The 14,537-nt window shown below is 50.7% G+C and overlaps 1 pseudogene; it reads left to right on the forward strand.

The window, feature by feature from the left end:
* The first annotated feature begins 1,079 nt into the window (after positions 1–1,079).
* LOC147970463 (uncharacterized) lies at positions 1,080–2,715 on the forward strand (annotated as a pseudogene).
* Positions 2,716–14,537: the final 11,822 nt, after the last annotated feature.

Consider the following 14,537-nt stretch of genomic DNA (forward strand, 5'->3'; position numbering starts at 1 on the left):
GCTTAATTGGGATTGAGAATGCTGTCAACCATTCTCAATGTTTAACAACTACCATGATAGTTAAATAAAATTTATTCCTTTGCAGTAGGGAAAAATTGGCTTTACGCAAAACTATAACCATAGAGCTTTCCACCAGCCAAATATGCATATAGTATAGCCTTATTCTTTCATTGCTCTCTATGTGTTACATTGCCAGCATATTCCATGTGCTGACCCATTTCGGGCTGCAATGTTCATGTTGCAGACTTTTCAGACGACGAGTAAGGTGCTTTTAGGTCGTGGTTCTATACTCAGTGATGCCGTTGGAGTTGATGGACTCACTTATCTTCCAAGCCTTCCGTTGTTATAGTTATTAGATGGCCTTAAGCCATATTTATTGTAATAAGTTCTCTTTTCAGACTCGATGTAATAAGTGTGTGATTGCTACTCTGTTATAAATCCTTCAAGTACTATGTGGTGTCAGCATTACTAATCCAGGGATGACACCGGAGCACAGAGATTGGACCGTTTGAGGTCTTGTCGCTACATACGGGCTGGAAGGGCACATCTCATCGAAGTGCACGCGCCCTAGGAGTCCATGCCCGAGGGAGGAGCTCCGACGCGATGCCATGCCTAAGGTGGCGCACTGCGGCCAGCAGCTACCGCCGGCAGGACTTGCGGGCAGGCTGTCGCCGGCGACTAGGCAGGTCTCCCCTCAGGGGCGGCCCTTGTCACTTGCGGTGGACACCGTACCTATGGGATCTTGGATGGTGCCACCAGCTGCGGTCTATGATGTCTGTATGATCTCACGGACCCCAAAGATGGATGTGGAGCGGCGCCTCCATCTGGCAGTGGTGGCATACATCGGTGGCTCGCAGCCGGTGGTTTCATCTGTGGATGTGGCAGAGGCCATCGCAGCACAGTTAGACATCCCCAGGCACTAGTTCCCTATGCACAAGTACCATCTGGAAGACTTCCTCGTGGTCTTCGCGGCGCCGGATCTTCGCAACAAGGCATTGACGGCCAACTCGGTTGAGCATGGCTTCTTCAAGATCTTCTTCAGGCCATGGCTTTGACAGGCGCAGGCGCTGACCAGGGTGATGCGTTCTCAGGTGGACCTGATGATCGAGGGCGTCCCATCCCACATCTGGACGTGGGACACAGCGGTAGACCTCCTCGGCTCCAGCTGCCTGGTGGACAGTCTAGCACCGGAGACAGCCAACCGGGAAGATCTCTCATTGTTCAAGCTGCGGGCGTGGTGCATTGATCCGGATGAGGTGCCGGTGGCCAAGAGGTTGTAGGTGCCGGAGCCAGAGCTGGTTGGCAACCCTGCGGCTCATCGGCCGTCTTCCCGCCAGCTTCTGGAGTACAAGACTCTCATCCACAGTGGTAGAGTCAGGGAACATGCGGGTCCTGAGGGCTGGCTTCGCCCTCCTAGCTCCGATGGCAGCGATCAGAGCGGACTGTCAGAGGACTCCGGCATCTTTTCGGGCAGTGGTGAATGGCGGGTGCTACCGTGGACGCGTGGTGTTCGTGATGCCCGCGGTGGCGCCAGCGGGTGGCGCTCTGGGTGGCTCATATCGACAGGCACTCTTGGGACATGTTGGTCCGTCTGACTGGCACATTCCGCCGATGCCCATGCGAGTCACTGGTGCGCCGCCGCAGCCACAGCCTGAGTGCTCTACGCCGCTGGTGACGAGAGAGGCCATCCTGGCACTGACTGTGGTTGCCAACCCAACCAGGTCGGTGGGGCCGCTTTCCATAGAGGATCCGGGGCAAGGTGATGTGCCCAGTGTGGAGCTTGCACCAACGGTCAGATCGGTCGCAGAAGATCAAAGTGGTGGGGCCGCGGGCTAGGAGTTGGTGGTGGCAGGGGCAGTCTGTGCGTTATCCCCTGCTCTGGACTAGGAGTTGCCCCCTACAGCTAGCAATGAGGACAAATCGGCTGATTCGGTCTTGGAAGAATCGGTGAATCCCGAGGATGGTGCCAGGGGGTGCCAGAAAGCGACCGAGGGGATTGGCCTGGAAGTGCCTGAGATTCCGGAGGAGACCGGTCAAGTCCTGGTTCCTGTGCACGTGCAGAGCCACGTGCCACGTGATGAATGGCTAGTTGGGGCTACGGTCCAGGAAGGAGAGCTTGCGCTTGGGTGGGCCCCGGTGGAGGAAATTTCATCCGGTGCGCCGTTGCATGCTGTGGTGGGGCCGGATCGACCAGATAGGACTGGCGCTGATCCCGAGCCAGAGGTGGGCGGGGAGCCGATTGGCTGCATGGACGCGCCCCGCCTGGTGGAGCATGCTGGTTGCATGGATGTTGACATTCCCATGCACGCTCACGCCGGTCTTTTGTTGCCTCCTAAGGAGCAGATTGCGGTAGCAAATATTAAAGCTTTCTACACAGGGCTTTTGAAGAAACTCGCCCCACCGCTCCTTAAGGAAATCGATGCTCTTCGTGGCAAGTGTGTTGCGCAGGATACACCATGTCGAAACATGCGTTCCTCATCTGCCTGCGCACCCAGAAAGACCAGCGTGACGAAAGCGAAGTCAGTGCTCCTCAACGCTCTAGGTATCACACCGGATGGACTGGCAGTCACAGAAGAGGCTCTTGGTCAGCTAAGGCAGATGTTCGACTCCCCCATCCAGGAGCGGAAACTGAGGACGATGGCAGCGATCTTTGGGAAAGCGATTCCTTTTGATCTTGGCATGGAGGAGGCCTCGAGGGTGGCTCTTCTTGCTTGAGCAGATAGCCACGGAGTTTCTAGACTGACATCATGTTGTCGCCCAATTTGGAGTTGGTGTGTTGGAACGTGCGTGGCCTTAATAGTACGGTGAAGAAGAAGGCGCTTCGGGAGTTCACGGATACGGCACACCCATCAGTTTTTTGTATCCAAGAGACTAAACTCGCCTATATCGATCTTTCAATGTGATGCAATGCCTGGGCCCATCGTACGATGGGTTTTACTGCTTACCGGCCTCAAACACTAGGGGAGGAGTCCTGTTAGCCTAGAAATCAACATTGGTTAGCATCACGAACTGCGTGCGAGACACGAACTTTATTACTGGTTACGTTTCAGCTACGGATGGTGCACCTTGGTGGCTCACTGTGGTGTATGGCCCCTAGGAGGATTAGGACAAGGTGCTATTCCTTGAGGAATTGGCAGCTAGGAGAGCTATTTGTCCTAGCGCATGGCTTCTTATTGGAGACTTCAACATGATCCTCCAAGCCACAGGCAAGAACAACTCGCTCATCGACAGACGCATGATGCATAGATTCCGCCAGTTTGTCGACAGCAACGGACTCAAGGAGCTGTACATGCATGGGAGAGCCTTCACTTGGATCAATGAAAGAGACTCCCCCACCCTTACGAAGATCGACAAGGCCCTAGTTTCTGTGGATTGGGAGCTGGAGCACCTGGACTGCCTCTTGCAAGCTCTCTCCACTTCATCTTCGGATCATTTCCCTTTGCATCTTGCCCTCCATGAAAACATGCACCCGCAGAAACGTTTCAGATTTGAGGTTTTCTGGACCAAGCTTGAGGGCTATGAGAAGGTAGTGAGGGAAGCTTGGATGTGCAGCCCAACCATGCATGACCCTTTCAAACGCTTGGATCTCTTGCTAAGGAACACGACACGCTATTTGACACCATGGGGGCAGAAAAAGATGGAAAATATCAAGTTGCAGATTGCGGTCGCAAATTGGATCATTTTCCAATTGGATGTGGCGTAGGAAAAGCACCGGCTCTCGGACGGCGAACGGTGGCTTAGGAGAACGTTGAAGTTGGCCACCAAAGGCTAGTCTCACTCGAGCGCACGATTGCACGTCAAAGATCTAGGATTCGATGGCTGCAGGAGGGTGATGCGAGCTCCAAGTTGTTCTACCTCGTGGTGAATGGGAGAAAGATGAAGAACTTCATTCCGGCGATATCGCATGATGGGAACTTGATCACGGATCAGCTTGGGAAAGAGCAACTTTTCTTCCAAACCTACAAAGAACTCCTAGGCACGGCGAGAGGGCGCGACAACACCGTGGACATGGTCTTTCTCGGGCACCAACCCATCAACTTGGATGACCAGGACACATTGTTTACGGAGGAAGAGGTGTGGGCCACCATCAAAGAGATGCCCGCCGATCGTGCGCCCGGTCCGGATGGTTTCATTGGCTTATTCTTCCAAAAGTCTTGGAGTATTGTCAAAGGAAATGTGATGGCTGCCCTACACCACTTGTTTCTTGTCAATGGCCACGGCTTTGGCCGCCTCAATCAAGTGCTGATCACGCTCATCCCTAAGAAGCTGGGAGCTTGCCAGGTGGGAGATTTTAGACCCATTAGTTTGGTCCATAGCTTGCCAAAGATTGGCTCCAAGCTTTTGGCCAACAGATTAAGACCACACATGAACGAGGTGGTGTAGTCCAACCAGTCAGCGTTCATCAAGGGGAGGAACCTACATGACAACTTCATGCTTGTCAGGCAAGTGGCACGCTCGCTTCATGGCCGAAGAGATAAAGGAGTCATGCTTAAATTGGATATTTCGAAGGCCTTCGGCAGTCTATCTTGGCCATTCTTGTTCGAAGTCCTTCGAGCCAAGGGCTTCTCAGAAATTTTGCTATCTTGGATATCTACACTCCTATCCTCGACATCTTCTCGCGTGGTGGTTAACGGTTATGCTGGTCAAAAATTCATGCATGCACAAGGACTACGGCAGGGAGACCCCGTCTCACCACTTCTATTCGTCATTGCTATGGATGTGCTCACATCCCTCATTACCAAAGACCATGAGTGCAATGTGTTGAGTACAATGCCGGGCTGCACGCCAATGCAAAGGCCATCTATCTATGTGGATGATGTGGTTCTGTTCATCAGGCCTACTACCTCTGATCTATGGTTGATCAGAGAGGCTCTGCACATCTTTGGAAACGCCTCGGGCCTGCGCATTAACTATGGAAAAATGGTGGCAATTTTGATCAGAGAGGAAGAGGGAGACAAGGATCTTGTCCAGGGGGTGATGCCGTGGCGATTGGAAAAATTTCCCTGCAAGTACCTGGGCCTCCAACTGTCCATTTGGCAACTGTCGCGCTCGGAATGGCGGCCGGTGGTGGACAGCGTACTTAACTTCATGCCGGGTTGGCAGAAGGGACTCATTACTAGAGCTGGACGGCTGGTTCTCATTCATGATGTGGTCATGGCGCGGCCGACCCACCACTTAATCATCGCGAACGCCCCAAAATGGGCAATTGAGCAAGTCAACAAGCGATGTCGTGCATTCTTTTGGGAGGGATCTGAGGAGATACATGGAGGGAAGTGCTTGGTTGCTTGGCAGAGAGTGAGCCGACCCAAGGAGCTGGGTGGACTCGGGCTACTGGACCTAAAACGTCATGGCTTGGCCTTAAGATTGAGGTGGGAGTGGTTGTGGCGCACCGACACGAGTCACCCATGGCACAGACTTCCCATGACTAAGGACCCGCAAGTTCAACCTGCCTTCGATAGTTTAGTTCACTTGAGAGTTGGAGATTGGAGATGGGACCAAGGCGCTCTTCTGGAAAGATAGATGGATGGGAGGAGTGTCGGCCAAGGAGGTCGCGCCGGAAGTATGGGGTGCAGTTCATACGCAGACTGTCAACAGAAGAACATTGAAGAAGGGGTTGCTCAACCACCGATGGACGTTTGATATCTCGGGAGACCTCTCTACGGAAGGATTGGTGCAATTTATTAGGCTCTGGGAGCATGTGCTGGCTGCTCGGTAGGACCCCAGCTTGCAGGACGAGGCATTCTGGCCTTGGAATGCAAAACAAGTTTACACCTCGGCCTCAGCCTATCGGATGTTTTTCAAGGGTGCAACCAATGTTACCTTTGCAAAGTGGGTATGAAAATGTTGGGCGCCGCTTACATGCAAGATCTTCATGTGGCTGGCAATCCAATACAGGATATGGACCTCCGATCGGCGTCTGAGACATGGGCTCCAAGACGCCACCTCCCCCTGCTACCTTTGTGATCAGGATGAAGATACAGTCGACCACTGTCGGTGTCAAAACCGGCGGATCTCGGGTAGGGGGTCCCGAACTGTGCGTCTGAGGTCGATGGTAACAGGAGACAAGGGACACGATGTTTACCCAGGTTCAGGCCCTCTCTATGGAGGTAATACCCTACGTCCTGCATGATTGATATTGATGAATATGAGTATTACAAGAGTTGATCTACCTCGAGATCGTAATGGCTAAACCCTACAGGTCTAGCTTGTATGGCTATGATAATGAGTATCCTATCCGGACTAAGTCCTCTGGTTTATATAGACACCGGGAGGATCTAGGGTTACACAAGGTCTGTTACAAAGAAGGGAATCTACATATCTGGTCGCCAAGCTTGCCTTCCACGCGAAGGAGAGTCTCGTCCGAACACGGGTGCAGTCTTCGGTCTTCGTATCTTCACATCTCATCAGTCCGGCCCATGGCTAACAGGCCGAACACCCGAGGACCCCTTAGTCCAGGACTCCCTCAGTAGCTCCTGAACCTGGCTTCAATGACAAGGTATCCGGCGCATAGTGTTGTCTTCGGCATTGCAAGGCGGGTTCCTCATTTCGAACTCCAAAATAGTCTTCGGGCGAATTGATCGTGTCCGGACCTGTAACACACACCACACACAACCGTAGAGTGAATATAATACTACACGAGTCCAGTCCGCTGACAACTTTTACAACATGACATCACGTCCATTCGGTCATAATTTCGAACTATTTTTCGTCTGCCGCTCCATGTTTCGAGACACGGTTGCCATTGGCACGTCTTGCCAAAGCAGAGATCATGTCCCCTTAATTATTACGGGATTCTCATCAATACGAGCGTGGGCAACCCAACTGTGCCGTTTATACAGCCCTTGGGAGCAGGCGAACTTTGAGGCGAGTGGGGTGGCGTTCAATATTCACTGCCCTTATAAGGAGATAAGATTCCCCTTTATTCTCCCACGCCTTCTCTCTTCTTCTGCCTTTCCACTCTTGAGCTCCAATGCCCAAGTTCTCATCTATTTCCCACTCGAGAAAGTACTCCACCATGTCCAGATCCGGAGCAGGTGGCAAGTGGATGGCTTGTTCTGTTAAGAAGAAAGATATCAAGGAGCTTCTAGAGACCGGATACCTGGCCAAGGAGATCGTTCACCATCTCCCGGTCGAAGGATATATCATTCCTACCCTAGAGCCCCATGAGAGGGTTGTATTTCTCGCACATTTCATCCGTGGGCTGCGATTCCCTCTCCACCCGTTTGTCCGCGGACTGATGTTTTATTTTGGGCTGGACTTCCATGATCTAGCCCCCAACTTTATCCTCAACATCTCGGCATTTATAATCATTTGCGAGGCCTTCCTCCGTATCCTGCCTCACTTCAGCCTATGGCTGAAGACTTTCAATGTAAAGCGGAAGGTGGTGAAAGGCCAACAAGCAGAGTGCGGAGGCGCCATAGTGGGCAAGATGCCCAACATGATATGGCCCGAAGGTTCCTTTGTGGAGACGGTGAAGGGGTGGCAGTCGGGGTGCTTCTACATCACCGAGCCGCGCAACACCAACTGGGCGGCGGCCCCCGAATTTCGATTCGGAACTCCGTTGTGGCTTACCTCCTGGCAAGAGAAGGGCCTCACCTGGGGCTCTTCGAGCGAGCTGACTGGCTCTAGACATGCGTTCAGAACATGCTAACCAAGAGGATCAAACTCGTCAACGTGATCCAGGTTATGCTCATTCGCCGGATCCTTTCGTGCCAACACCGGACTTGCTTTTTGTGGGAGTTTAATCCAGCCAAGCATCAGACGCTACGAGAGCTCTTCGGCACAACACACGAAGATATCTGGAAAGTGCTCTTCAAAGCCGGCGAGATACCACCGCCCACGACCGAAGATCATGGGCTCAGCTTAAAGCGCCAGGCCAATTCGGTAAGTTCTTTCATGTATTCATGGTATAGCCTTTACTGGCATATTTTGGGAAGGATTCTAAGCCTTCCTATCAATTTTCAGGCCTAGATCGACATAGCAGAGCGGATTAATTGTCCCGCTCCGCTTCCCGAAGACGAGGAAACCCCACTCCCAATGAAAATGCTATTTCCGGCGCCTTATGATGTGTGACACCCCAAAAATTTGGCCTTGTTTTATGAATTAAAATTTTTTCCAGGAATTAAAACATGGAATTTTTTAGCTCCATTTTGATTTTTTTAAATCATTTCCTTCCCTGTTATGATGAGTTTTTCCCAAAGAGAAAACTTTTCAAATATGTTATTGGACTTGTTTAACCTCTATGGAAAAACTTTTCTTTTATCAGTATAACTAATTACCTAATTAAATTGCTTGATCTTTATTTTCTTGAAAAATGGTTTTCCAAGGTTATATGGCCATTTTTGAACTACAACCATTTGATAAATTCACTTAAAATTCTCACAAAAATTTGGAGATGTCATGTGATGTTATTAAATAACTTTTATGCAAAAATATCTTTTATTTATGTAATATTTTGAGCTCTGCAACAATTTTTCCTTCTCTGGTCCAGAGTGCTATTTGCACTACAACCCTTTTAAATAATTCTTTCTAGCCTCCACCAAAATTATGGGAAATTGGTAGTAACACATGAATCAACTTTATGCAAAAAACCTGTGTTGTTATTTGAAAAATTTGAGTGAATCAACCTCTTTTCCATTCTGGTCCAGCCTTGTGATTTCTACTGCAACCCTATTAAATTTTGCTCCAATGACCTTGTGCTTTCTCCTACTTGTGGACAGCCCTACCAAACCTCTAAATCCAGGAGCATGCACCCATTGGATTAATTTTGGTTCATGAAATAATGTCATTTATTTCCTGTCCAGAATTGTAGTTTTGCAAAACTTGCACTAGCAAGTTTCTGCTTTTGGCCAACTAACCTCACCACTCTCTCTTGCATCTAAAGAGACCACCATCTGGAAGTTTTGGCCACCCCAAGAATTGCCTAGGTGCATGTGGCATTCTATCGAGCACCCTGTAGGCATGACCAGTTTTGACATGAGTTTTGGCATTTCACTGTGAGCTTGCACCTCTGATCAAACTAGCATGTCCACTAGACTCCCAGTTGCTCCTAACCTCGATCTGGTAAACCCCAACCTCACCTGCGACCTGTAGCATGCCGCGGCATTGTGTCGAACATCTCCCGTGCGTGCACTGGACGCGCCCAGAGCACGCGTATTGCACGATGCCGCGCCAGAGCTGACACGCTGGCCCCCCTGGCTTTGGCCCACACGGCAGCACCTCGCCACGCACTCCCCGCCTTGCAGCATCGCGCCAAACCACCCTGGCACGCTACAGCGCCGCCGCCAGGGCATTCTTGGCGGCACTCCGGCGTCCGCAGTGGCTCCAGCCACGGGCAGCGCCGCCCAAACCCCTCCCGCTCGCCACCTGGCCCTTGGAGCAGCGCGAGCTCATCCGCAGCCATGTCTTCTAGCGCTCGTCGCCGCCACGATGCCCTGCTGCTACAGAGAGGCGGTTCGCCGGAGGGCTTATCCACGGCCGCAGCGGAACCGACCTCGACGAGCTATAAAAAGAGGTCCCCGAACCCATTCAAGCACACAGGCAATCTTAGAATGCTGCCCTAGTTCTCCCGTGGCAGCCAATCTACCCGGGGAGGCCTCCTTCCTCATCTCCGGCAACTGCAGCCGCCGCCACTGCCCCGGCCAATTTGGCACCACCAGGACCTCCCACTCTCCGTTCTCTCCACCAAGAGCTTCCTCATCTTCCCGTGAACCATTCCCACTACTCGATGTTGATCAGGAATCACCATAGCCCCAATCACACTCTGCTCCCGAAGCTCTCCGTCCGCCGCGAAGCTCACCGCCGATGACCCCGTCCACCCCCGAGACCGTAACACCCACCGGCGGGACCGCCTCGACCCCCTGAGCCCGTGGATGGCTTCAGTTTCTCGAACGGAACCGCCAATCGCCGGCGACGATCGCCGGAGTCCCGCCTCCGCTCGGGACAGAGAAAGAGGAGGGAGAAGACTGGTCAAACCTGACCAGTGGGCCCTCTGGACCCACTGTCAGCGACCGCGTGCCTGTCCACGTGGGATTAAGTGAAGGCGTATTTCCCCCAGTATGTTTTCCCCACTCCGAAAGCGTATTCCCCTCCGTAACGTTTTCTTTTCAGTTTTATTTTATATAACAGATTTGACCAGAACTTTGACTGGCTATAACTTTTTAAATATAACTCCAAATGAATTAATTCTTTTTCCTACATCTCTCAAATATTGTCTAGTTTATTTTAAGATTTATTTGAAAATTTTCCAAACAACTTTTTTGTACTGTTTTTGAAATGTGTGTTAATTCAAATATATTTCAAAATAGGATTTTGGAGAGAGAGAAGAAACTTTCAAAATTTTGGAGAGCACCCCCACCTCTCCACACCATTAAAGGCAAGCATTCTGAACCCTGGCATAATGTTTTTGGTGTGTTATTTGACACGTTTATAACACCACCTTACTTCGGAGGACTTGTTATTTCATGTGACATGATCATTTGCATGGAAGCATATCAGTGATTTCCTTGCTGTTGGAAATGAATATAATTGTGATGGTGATCATCCTCATGTGCCTTGCATGCATGCCGGAAAGGAATCCGGGAAAGCCTTTGCCTTGGGTAGGAGTGAGCTTGTCGCCGGTCCCCGTCGGGACGGTTATGTCCGGTATGGCATGGTAAGGTATATTGAGTGGTGATTTTGTTGAGTGATATATATTTGTTTACATGTCATGCAGGGAACTTATAAACCTCCTGAGTCGACCGTAGACCGAGTCTTGTTCCAGTAACCCCCATACTTGCTATGTACTACCACTTGTCCCTGCCGCAGGTAGGGTATGGTTCAGTAAGTCGTCAACCCCTTTCAAGCACACACCGTACAGAGAGGCCATGGTGGAAGATATCAGTTGTAGCCGGTAGGCATGCCACCTGGTCCGGGGGCATGGGTGTTTCCGGTTGAGACCGAGAGGGGAGGCCACCCCTTAGAGCGCGCGATATAAATTTGATCCCATGCTACGCGAGGTTGTAGCCTCCCCACTTAGAGTTTGCTTGACAGGTGCCGTGGGTGATTCCGGACACCGGTGAGTTAAGCTGGTGTGTGCAAGTTAGGCATGTTTTCAACTAAAAGACCGTAGACGGAATTAGTCCCGATGGACTAAAGGAATCCGTTACTCGTGGGTAAAGAGTACACCCTCTGCAGAGATTAAACCTATTCAAATAGCCGTGTCCATGGTTAAGGATTACAGTCTGGGATGGGTCAAGTGTTGGTCTTAGTGTCGGTCTTCGGAGGAGAAATTGTTAAACCAGAACTTGGACCGTGACTTGTGACTTGTGAAGATTATGATTATTATCTTGTGATGGACTAACCCGTTGCATTATTTATAATATCGAGTATCCCTGGATGGTTCTACCTCCTGGTTATTCATTGTGATTAATTATCTTGTAAGCCCTTTATGTGGTGTCGCTCAGACGCCCGACTGCGGCATTTCTTTTAAAGCCCTTTATGTGGTGTCGCTCAGATGCCCGACTGCGGCATTTCTTTTAAAGCCCTTTATGTGGTGTCGCTCAGACGCCCGACTGTGGCATTTCTTTTAAAGCCCTTTATGTGGTGTCGCTCAGACGCCCGACTGTGGCATTTCTTTTAAAGCCCTTTTTGTGGTGTCGCCCAGACGCCCGACTATGGCATTTCTTTTAAAAGCCCTTTATGTGGTGTCGCTCAGACGCCCGACTACGGCATTTTATTCCCTCTCTATTACTGCTTATTCACGTTGCATGATAATAACCTGCTTGCATGCATAAAATATATTTTATTTATGACTGACATGTGATCATAAAATTTTTCCGTGCATGATTATCAATTATATTATACCTGTGTTCTTAATGTTTGCGAGTACATTCAAAGTACTCACTGGCTTTTCCCTGGCTATTGTCTTGGCCAGATTTTTGCTTGGAGAGGAGCGTGGCGATGTCAGCCTCGAGACCTAAGCAACGGTGATAGCAGCCTCGCGAAGATGGGAGTTATCCTGGTCAGCTGTTCCTGTGGGGAATGGAGTCCCATAGACACTGATGTCGCACAAACCGCTTCCGCCATCAACCACTAGAAACCCAATTGTTGTACTCACAGGCCAGAATGGTCTTGTACTACATATTTTGTATTTTGCTTGAGATTTCTGTATCAAGTTGGAGCCTCATCAGCTAACAGTAATCCTGGGGCTGATGAGCACGACAGTCTTTTCTGGAAATTTATACCCGAAAAACCCGGTCGTGACAGACTTGATATCAGAGCCAGGCTGACCATTGGCTAATCCTATCTTAGCCGGCTCTATAAACTTAGGCAAACCAACCCACCAAACCATAACCAAACCCCAGCCAAGCTTCTCGTGCAAGATAGCCACACAGTGACCCAACACCTTTTGGCCGTCGGTGCCCAACCTATCAACCTAACCTGTCGCTCATGCGCCAGTGATCGAATATTAAATAGTCCTTTATCGCAAGCGTGCAAGGGAAGACTCCGTCCCCTTTTTCCTATAAAAAGGGGCACGCTAGCCCCAACACGGCACAGCACAGCTTCTACCCCAAACCAAGCCACAATGCCTGGCCCTGTCGTGCACAACGAGACCACAGCAAACAACCTTGGAGGCTTTGTGACCATACTCGCAAACCTCACCCGTCATGCCTATGCGTTAGAAGAGCCCCCAGAATATGTTGTGTACCAAGGACCCATGAGCGGTGAGAACCGTCAATTCTGGGCCACTGTACACATCTACGGTAGGGGTCTAGAGCCCGAGCGCCCCTACAGGTTCACCGGAAGGACAACTTCCTTTGAGCTTCAAGCCATCCAACTAGCTGCTCGAGAGGCTATAGTTCACCTCCAGCACTTGTCGCCCAGAGTTAACTGTCGCTCGTTCCACTACTACCCCAGACGTGAAGGGTATGGTAGACCACCCCAAGTTGCCAACGGAGATCACGAGACGGATCCTGCATTGTTGCACCTAGTGCGCTATGTAAGTGCACTAGAGGAACTGTGCGATCAAATCACTATTGATCTAATCGCAGCTCGTGTAGAGCTGGTTCGTCGAGCCCCGGCGAGAGAAGAAAACGAGCCCAACGCCGACAACCCAGTCGTGCTGTTTGGACACCCGATCGAGTCCCTGAGGCCTGCCCCAGCCATCAGCCAAGGTGCTGCGATAACCCCAGAAGTGCTTCGTCGCATATTGGGAGCACACTCCAACGGGATTGTGGCCAACAATCCCCGAGATGGTCCTCATCGCTACCCCGAGCCTGCAGCCCCTCAACCCACTCCAGCTAATTCCGACGACGAGACCTGTGGAGGAACCTCAAGGCACGCCCGCTTGGATGTAAACGAGGTAGACTAAGTCACCCGAGTCGTATCGAGTCCCAGTGTACCCTCGCTTTGTAATCGTGTGGCCTTGTTATTAAACGCCGCCTGTTGTCGTGCCTCTGTTTTAATAGTAGCCTTGCCTAGATACGCCAGTATGCGGTAAAATATTTCTATCCCAGGCACAGTACCAATAATCACCCCGTCAACCCCCCACAGTAACACATCACTATAGTGAAATGTGTGAATCTGTGGCTTGACCCCGACCCTTGGGACAGAGCTGAATATTTTCTTTACCATTCACCACGGTAAAAATGACCCAGCTCCAGTGCTATAAAAGGCCACCGCGTGACCTTGCCAAGCACCCCTCATCTCGTGCACCATCCTCACAACCATTTCCTAGCCATGCCGAGCCCTAGCATTTATCTGAGAACCCCAGATGCAACCCCAGGAAGTTTTGTCAAGATATTGCGGGATTTTACCTGCAGTACCATGGGCGCTACCCAGCCACCCCAGTACGAGCTGTTCAAATCGAGGATTACCCCTTCCACCTCAAGATATTGGGCAGCAGTACACATCCCTCCCGTAAACTCAAACCAAGATCCAACAGAGGTCTCCTTCCTGGGGAAATCTATGCCAACCTCATAGATGGCCATAGAAGTTGTTGCATACGAAGCGCTTGCTCGCCTTCGATTCGCGGTACCCTATGCCAGCGAACGAGGGTATTATTACTTCCCGAGCCGTGCAGCACCCGGAGGAGTGACATCTTTTCCCGGTGGACGAATTGAGAGAGACCCAGTTCTGGCCAACCTTGTCCAGTACGTCATCGCTCAAGAGCATTTATCCCAACGTGTGATGGGTTATCTTCAGAGCCTCGCAGATTTAAATCCTCAGATCGCCATCGGTAGAGCACTGAGGCCCGGCCAGGAGAGACACGTACATCGACTGGTCAATCCACTTCCCTCGATAGAAGAGGAGTGTATCCCAGTACCAGAGACGTTTTCTAGGGACCCCGTCCAGTTACCGTTTCCATTTTAGACGTCGCTGCAGTGTTCATTATTTGCAACATTTATTTATGTGTGTGACCTATGCGTGATACCCTGAGTTTGTACGACGAGTCAATTATTTGGCTTCTACTAATATGTGTAGTTTTTGTTGTGGTTTATGCTCTTTTAAAATTAACTGTTTTTCCCTCGCAAAATTCTGGAGTGAGATTCCTTTTA

The sequence above is a fragment of the Triticum urartu genome, chromosome 5A (genome assembly GCF_056163025.1).
Source record: "Triticum urartu cultivar PI428250 chromosome 5A, HENAU_Tu73, whole genome shotgun sequence".
Lineage (NCBI taxonomy): Eukaryota > Viridiplantae > Streptophyta > Magnoliopsida > Poales > Poaceae > Triticum > Triticum urartu.